Here is a 7,309-nt window from a genome sequence, read left to right as displayed (position 1 = left end):
TAAACAGCGTGGATCAAAACAAAGGTGAGGTCTGCAGCTCTGGAAACGAACGAGGACGCCGCCTGTAAATTTCCACAAGTTTACCTCCATGTCGCTATTAACACTGACCACGGATTATACGGAAGTGTGTTCATTCTTAGATGTATCAAGATTTCCTGATTGTTTTTCTGTTAATGATTTCTAGTTTGAATCCATTATGGTTAGAGAACACATTCTATACGATCTTTTTTTTTTTCCTTCCATTTTTGGTTGTTGTTGATGTGTTTTGTTTTTTGTTTGTTTTTTTTATGGCCCAAGATATAATCCATCTTGGTGAATGTTTCATGGACACTTAAAAAGAATATATATTTGTTTGTTGAGAAAAGTGTGATTAGATTCATGTTTCCAAATATCTTTGAGGCTGTTTTGATAACCTCTATTTTCCCAGAAAACTTTCAATATCAATGAGGTTCTCAAAACACTGAGTTACACTGTAGCATATTTTGTGTGTGTGCACACATGATGTTTTTATATTTGTACAATATAGACAATTATCTGCAAAAAGTATACACCTTGTAGCATTTTCTTGGTAAGATTTTACCACATACATAAATGTGATCCTACACTACGTATTCATTTGTGACTTGCTTTCCTGGATATCTTGTGTTCCAGATGTAGCCATGTTGACACATAAAGACAGCTCATGGCTTTCAACTGCTGTGCAGTAACCCTTTCTGTGAACACACAGGAACGGTATGTCTACTCTGCTGCGCTGATGTGTATTATGGGCCTGGGTGGGCTCTGCAGCAGCACAGTTAGCAGGAAGGAGGCCGAGGAGCCAGCCACTGCCTTCTCCTTCCTTCCGGCCTTCTCTCCTCTGCCCACACCACCGGCCTCTGCTCCCCTGCCCCCCACACTCCTCCCAGGGTGCCTCTTCTTTCCTGGAACCTCTCCCTGCCATTTTTCCAGGTCTTCGTTTACACCTTGGGAAGCTTTCCCTCCCCCTGCTGAATTTCACTCACCCAGTAAAGCCCAGCACAAATGCTGCCCCCAAAGCTCACTGTTCCCTCCCCAGCTCTGTCATAGGGTTTTATTTGAACCTCTCTGACATTCTTACTTTTATTTTGCACTTTGTGTATTTTCCGCACCGTCGGGCGTGATTCGTGTTCTTTTTAATGATAAGGACTATGATTTATTCACCTCTGTGCTCCATCTCCCTCTGGATCTGCTCAATTCTCAGCACTGTGGCGGGAACAAGCTGAGCTGCTGATAAACATTTTTAAATCGACACATCGATGAACAAAGCCCGTGGCCTCTAAACAACTCCTAGATAACATTCCCGCTGTGCACGGACTCATTGGAACATGGAACAAAATTCCACAGCGTGCACTATTTTCCCGGAGAAGCTCTTCTGGAGCCAAGCCCAGGAATCCTGTGGTCCTGTCATGGCTACCTCCCCCTCCCCAAGTTCATGGATGCCAGTGAGTGGGCCTGAGGGGCGGAGGCCACCCCCACACACAAACTAGGAGGGATCGTATCCCTAATGGAACAGATTTTCAAGTGAAAGCTCCAGAGCTCCAGCCCTTCCAGCTGGGAAGTTACCAGAAACCGCCTCCAAAGTTATGATGACATCACAAATGATAATTACAATTAATTGAACACCTATGATCAGTAACGCAGGGACTGTCCTCGGTACCTTACACACATCTAGTCCTAATTGCAGCTGCTAATATTTTTAAGGTTTATTAGGTCTAAGGTCTGGGCTAAGTGTTGTACATAGATTTTTTTTTTAATTTAACCTTCTCAGGAACCCTATTATTAGTAGTAATATTAGTAGGAACTATTATTAGTAGTAATATTAGTACTACTGTTCCCCTATTACCGATGGAGAAACTGAAGCTCAGAAAGGCGAAATAACCAGCTCATGGTCACGCGCTTCGTGTCAGAGCCAGGATACAAATCCAGATTCTCGTGGCTCTCTGTAAATGCCCTTTCTCTTCCTTCTTCCCTTGCTTTCTTCCTTTTCCTTCTTTCCTTCCTCCTTCCCATCCTCTCCTCCTCCTTTTTAAACGCTGTTTTTAATTATTCAAAGAAAACCTGAATACATTTTTCTTAAAATCCAGACCATTGAGATAGACTAAAATCTCTATCCTTCCTCTTCCCCATCCCAAGCTGTGCATAGAAATATATGTTTGATTTTTTTTTTTTTTTTAAAGCTTCCGGCCTGGTTTTTAAATTATTTGGTGAATAAGTAACAGATTCCCGTGACTCAGAAATCAGCCCCTCTCACTGTTCCACTGTCTCCATGTCTGTTCCCGTCAGCCAAAGTGACCCTCCTCACGCACGGCGGGGCGCTGGGTTCATTTTCTAAATGTCCTCACCGTGTCCCCACCGACATACACGTATTTATGACTTTCCCTTCCTCGGGCCCAGAGGCAGCACACTGTCCCCTCTGCTTTGCATCGTCAACAGCCATGGATTAACCACTGTTCCACACTGTGTTTTTCCTTCTCGTTTCTGGGAAGGGAGTTGGGCAGGCCCTGGCCGACTTTCTAGAAGGAGGCAGAGGCATCTGTCCTGTGATGTTCTCTTATCTTCCTCCCTGCAGCTAATTTCCACTCCCTCAGATCGGCTCCTCCGCAGCTGGCATCGCGGGCTGGGCCTGGCACATCTGAAGCACCCCCATGTCTGCACAGGCCCACTGCCACGTGGGCCAAGGCAGTCACCCCCTCAGCCCTTCTGGCACCGCCAGCATGTGCTGTATGGCACAGAAGCTTGAGTATGTTTTCTATATCCAAGAAAAGTCTACACTGTGGCTTCTGCATGGTTTGAGGACCCGCGTTTCACGGGCACTGCTAGAATGAAGACCACCGAGTGGCTGCAGCTTCGCGGGCTAGAAGGAGCAGCAAGGTCAAAAGGGCTTCTTAGTCACACAGTCCCCACACTGTCACCAGGTGAAGGCAGGACACCCTCACACCTCCCACAGACTCTGTCCCTGCCAGGCCCAGCCCTGCCCTGCTCCATTGTGCACCCAAGGCAGAAGTGGTGACTCACCAGGGACCTTGATCCTAGCTGCTCCCGCAGAATGACAACTGTACCATCCGGCCCATCCCTTGGGAACTGAAGCTGACAAAGTCATCGAGATCTGCCACGGCCCTGCCCTGGGAGGCCACATCTGACCAGGACTTTCACCTTTGGGGAGCTTAATCGAAAATTGAAGTCTTGGTTGAACTCATCCAATGGGGAGATCAGAACCTACTGACTTGATGGTGGCTCACACCACCCCTGATGCTCCCTTCAATTCATTCTGAATCAACTGCATAAATATTTATGGAGAGCCTACTACGTGCCAGGCATTGGGCTAGGTCTGGAAATGCAGCAATGAATAAAACAAAGCCCCTCCTCTAATGAAACTTGCATTCTGGGAGAGGAGACAGCCAATGAAATCCCTCAACTGCAGATAAAAACGTGAGTTTGTATCGTCAGCCAGGAACACCTGCAGATGAAGGAGCAATGAGGGAGCCCACACTAGGGGGCACCTCGGCACCAGGGTGTTAGAAAGAACCCACACTAGGATTTCGCTTTGGTTGGGTGGTTTGGGAGGGGGCCCGAGGAAGTGGGGACGCGCTCTAGGTGCAGCGTTTTCATGAAGCCAGAACGAATCTATGATGCGGTATCTCAATAAATCTTTTCCAAAAGGAGGGAAGCCGAGGGGGAGGCCAAAGCTGCAATGAATAAAGAAACAGCGGCCACTCGCATGAACCACAGATGTTTGGCATTGCGTGGCTCAGCCCGCGCTCTCGTTTGGCTGTGTTGAGATGTGATTCGGAGTGGTCTTGTTTTCGTCTTGGCTCATGTGGACCCAGAGCGCCCTTATCTGATGCTGATGTTCTGTGAGATGCTGATTTGTGTTTGGCAGAACACCGGGATCCGGCTGTGTGCGTAGGGCCAGCCAAGACGCCAGGGCTGTTCCTCAGTCCCCAGGAAGAGGAAGATATATTTTGCAGGAGTTCGGTGGGTGCATGCTAAGGTGGGGTGCCCCGAGACCTGCAGCCGAGACACTGACTCAGCAGTTGCACCTGTGGACCTGGAATTCTTGGAGAAGGAGTGGGGGTACAGATTTGGGAGTTGCCAGTGTTTACAGGAACAGAAGGCATGGGCCTAGATAAAATCACTTAGATGAAATAACTGTAGAGTTATCAGGCATGAATTAGTCATGCCAGCCAGTCACGGATTAATTTTAGATGTATTTTGCATGAGCAAGAAACAAACTGCTATCTTTTTAAAAGTCACAGTTATTTGGGGTTTTCTGTCATATGCGGCAAAAGCTAATTCCGATATGAGATTTATTCACAGTTATTTGGGGTTTTCTGTCATATGCGGCAAAAGCTAATTCTGATATGGGATTTATTCACAGCGTTTCAAAACTGTATGCAGAACTTGTGTAAAAAAACAAGGGTTCAGAGACATGGTGGTCCCGGCCTTCTCAGAACCCTCCGTGCAGTGAGGCAGAATGGACAGTGGGTCGTCATGACACTGCCTCAGAGCTATGTCAGGGGTTTTGCTCCAGGGACTACAGTTAAGGACTGAATCAGACGGCAAAGCAGGCTTCATCTCTTTTCCTTCCAAACCATGTATCGACTCAATAACTCAACCCGGGTTCTTGGTCTGACTTCATTCCATTGCCTATTTTAATAGAGACCAGTGCCCGATGTAAGCGTTGGAGTCGAGGAGGGTAAAACGGCCACGCGGACTGGATTTTAAGTGGTTGGCGCTCGTAACCTCACAGAGAACCGAAGCAGAGTAATATGCAATGGTTATGAACTTGCTAAGAATCGATTCTGTATGTGGAGCTTCATCCGACTGACAATTATATAAATGCTCCAGCACTAGAAAATTGGCAGAATGATAAAACTACAAACGTGCGCTGTGTCATTTCACCAATTATTTGGATGTCGCCTTTTCCGCATGGAAGGTACCTTGACAGCACCCTCGCCCAGCTCCCACCACTGGTCAGGACTGCTCTTAAATAGCAGAAACTTCGTGTCTTAAAAGTGTCCAGCTCCGGGCCAAATGGAGACAAACCTATACCGAGCAGTTACTAGGTGGCAGGCCCAAGACATATGCTCTCTGGTTTAATCTTTACAACAATAACCCTAACAAGATAGGTTCTAGAACCCTCCTTTCACCAGTGAGGATCCAACACTCAGAGGCTGAGCAGTCTGCCTCCAGTCCTTCACAGCACCTGAGGGTTCAAACCCAGATCCCAGGCGGCTTGCCTCCGCACGATACTGCCCCCCCCCCGACCCCCAATCGCCCTCTGGTGGTATCTTCCCTGTCACCTCCAGCCTTTTAAGCCTGGAATCTCTTTGGTTCTGTATGAGCAGTTTTCTACCCATGAGCCCTCTCTTCCCCAGTTTCCACCAGTCAGAATCCTACCCCTTCTCCAAACCTTTTGTGCATCCCTTCCCGGTGTTCCCACCTCACAGCTCCCCGTGGTGTGGTCTCTGCGTCCCAGGAACTCTCCCTGCCCCATGCTTGGCCCTTACGGCACTTAACACTTTCTAGACTGTACCGAGGCTCTCTGTGTCCTTGACCTACCCAAATTATCCATTTTCAGTAGGAGGGAGAAAAGAAAGGTCACTTATTGCTCACTTACTTTGTCACAGGGGTTCGTCTCCATTGATCCCGCAAATACTTCCACGAGGACTTTTCCCGGCCACGCCAACTGATGGTCGTTGGCACCAATTCGGTGCCAACAGGAATCTCCAGTTTGGGCTGGGGTGACGAGGAAACCTCCATTTGGCTCAAAGAGCTAAATTGTGATACGGCACAGCTGTGGAACAGCGTGGCCGGGGGGCGGCCCTCGGGCAAGGCGGCCCTACCCTTATGGCAGGGCTGGGAGCCGTCCTCACAGTAGGACGCTCTCAGGATGAGGCAGGACAGGTAGTCCATGAACACTCCTGCCCCCGCCACAATACAGCTTCGGAAGATTTCCCCTTCTTCAAACCTCGCTGTTTTAGTCCCGGCACGGGACACGAGCCAAAACCGCGCTTGTCCGGCCTAGACGCCATCTTTGGCCAGGGCGTGACCTTTGGCATCAGTATAATCTCATCCTCATTGCAAATACTGCAGCTCCCATCATGCACCTGACGCCATGACAGTTCCGGAAATGCCCCACGAGGAAGAAAAAGCGGGAAACCAAGTTCCCCCCGCGTACTAGGAGACAACAGGCTGCGTCAGCACATTTTCCTGAGCTCGGCCTCCTGGGAGAACAAAAAGTTCATAACCAGCCATCTTTGTGTGTCTCTGATTCTCGCTCTCAGAAGCCCACAGTCCCCACCCTTTGTGTGCACGTTCGCTTGATAAACCTCGCACTTTCCTGCTTGCTGTTCGTCTTGCCTCTGAAGTCTCTCCTGTGGGGTGAAACAAGAATCTGATCGCTGGAGCCCCAAGCTCTCCGGCTGTATGCCTCACCCTTAAATTCTTTCTCGCGGAATAAGAGCCCCTGGCTAGCTGGCAATAAGGTGAGGGTACCCGCTCCTCACCACAGGGCTGGGAGGAGCCTGAGGATGAGTTGGCCCTCAGGTGAGGCGGCCCTCAGGTGGCTCTGCTCTCCCCAGCAAACACTAACTTTGACAGAAAGAGGAAGTGCATTCCCAGAACGCCAAGGACCTGACATATATAGAGTAGTCCCAGTTCCTGGTCCCTAATTGGTCCTTCCTCATGCAAATGAGGACTCCTGATCCTCACAGTTGGATTGGTCCAAAAAGCACTGTCGCGATTGGTCAGAATGGGGCCACTCTGATTAATGGTAAAGAAACTGAAGCGGGGATCCAGCTATGCAGCTCTGATTGGGTGGCGGAAAGTCTCAATGCTGTTGGTTGAAGGAAGACTACAGGAATTCCTTTATAAGGGTTGGCTAAGACGTCAAGAGCACAGTGCAGGCAGTAGGGCAGCTTCATGTCCACTTCTCTTCGAAGCAAAGCTTTCCTGAGAGGTCCACGTTTAAGAAAGGCTGCTAGGCTCTGTTTTTAAATTTGAGCCCAGTGAACCACCCGGAATCCTCTCCAGTAGACACCTTCGTTTTCCTTTCTAGGGGTCAACACATGTTACAGGTGAAGAAACTCGATTCACAGCGACCTGAAGTGCTGGAACGATAGGCAAACCCAGAAGGTAAGAAAGAGAAATGACAGATCCTTCCCTGCCTCTAAGACTAGCACATCCGGCGGATGTCCAGTAAAGTTTTGTGGAATGAATTAATGACTGGATGAGTGAATGTATATTTGAAGGTTGACGTACAAAAAGGAACTTTGAAATGACACAGACA

This window comes from Pteropus alecto, unplaced genomic scaffold (assembly GCF_000325575.1).
Source record: "Pteropus alecto unplaced genomic scaffold, ASM32557v1 scaffold60, whole genome shotgun sequence".
In the NCBI taxonomy this organism is placed as follows: Eukaryota; Metazoa; Chordata; class Mammalia; order Chiroptera; family Pteropodidae; genus Pteropus; species Pteropus alecto.
The sequence above is the reverse complement of the archived record's forward strand: the minus strand, read 5'-3'. Positions refer to the sequence as shown.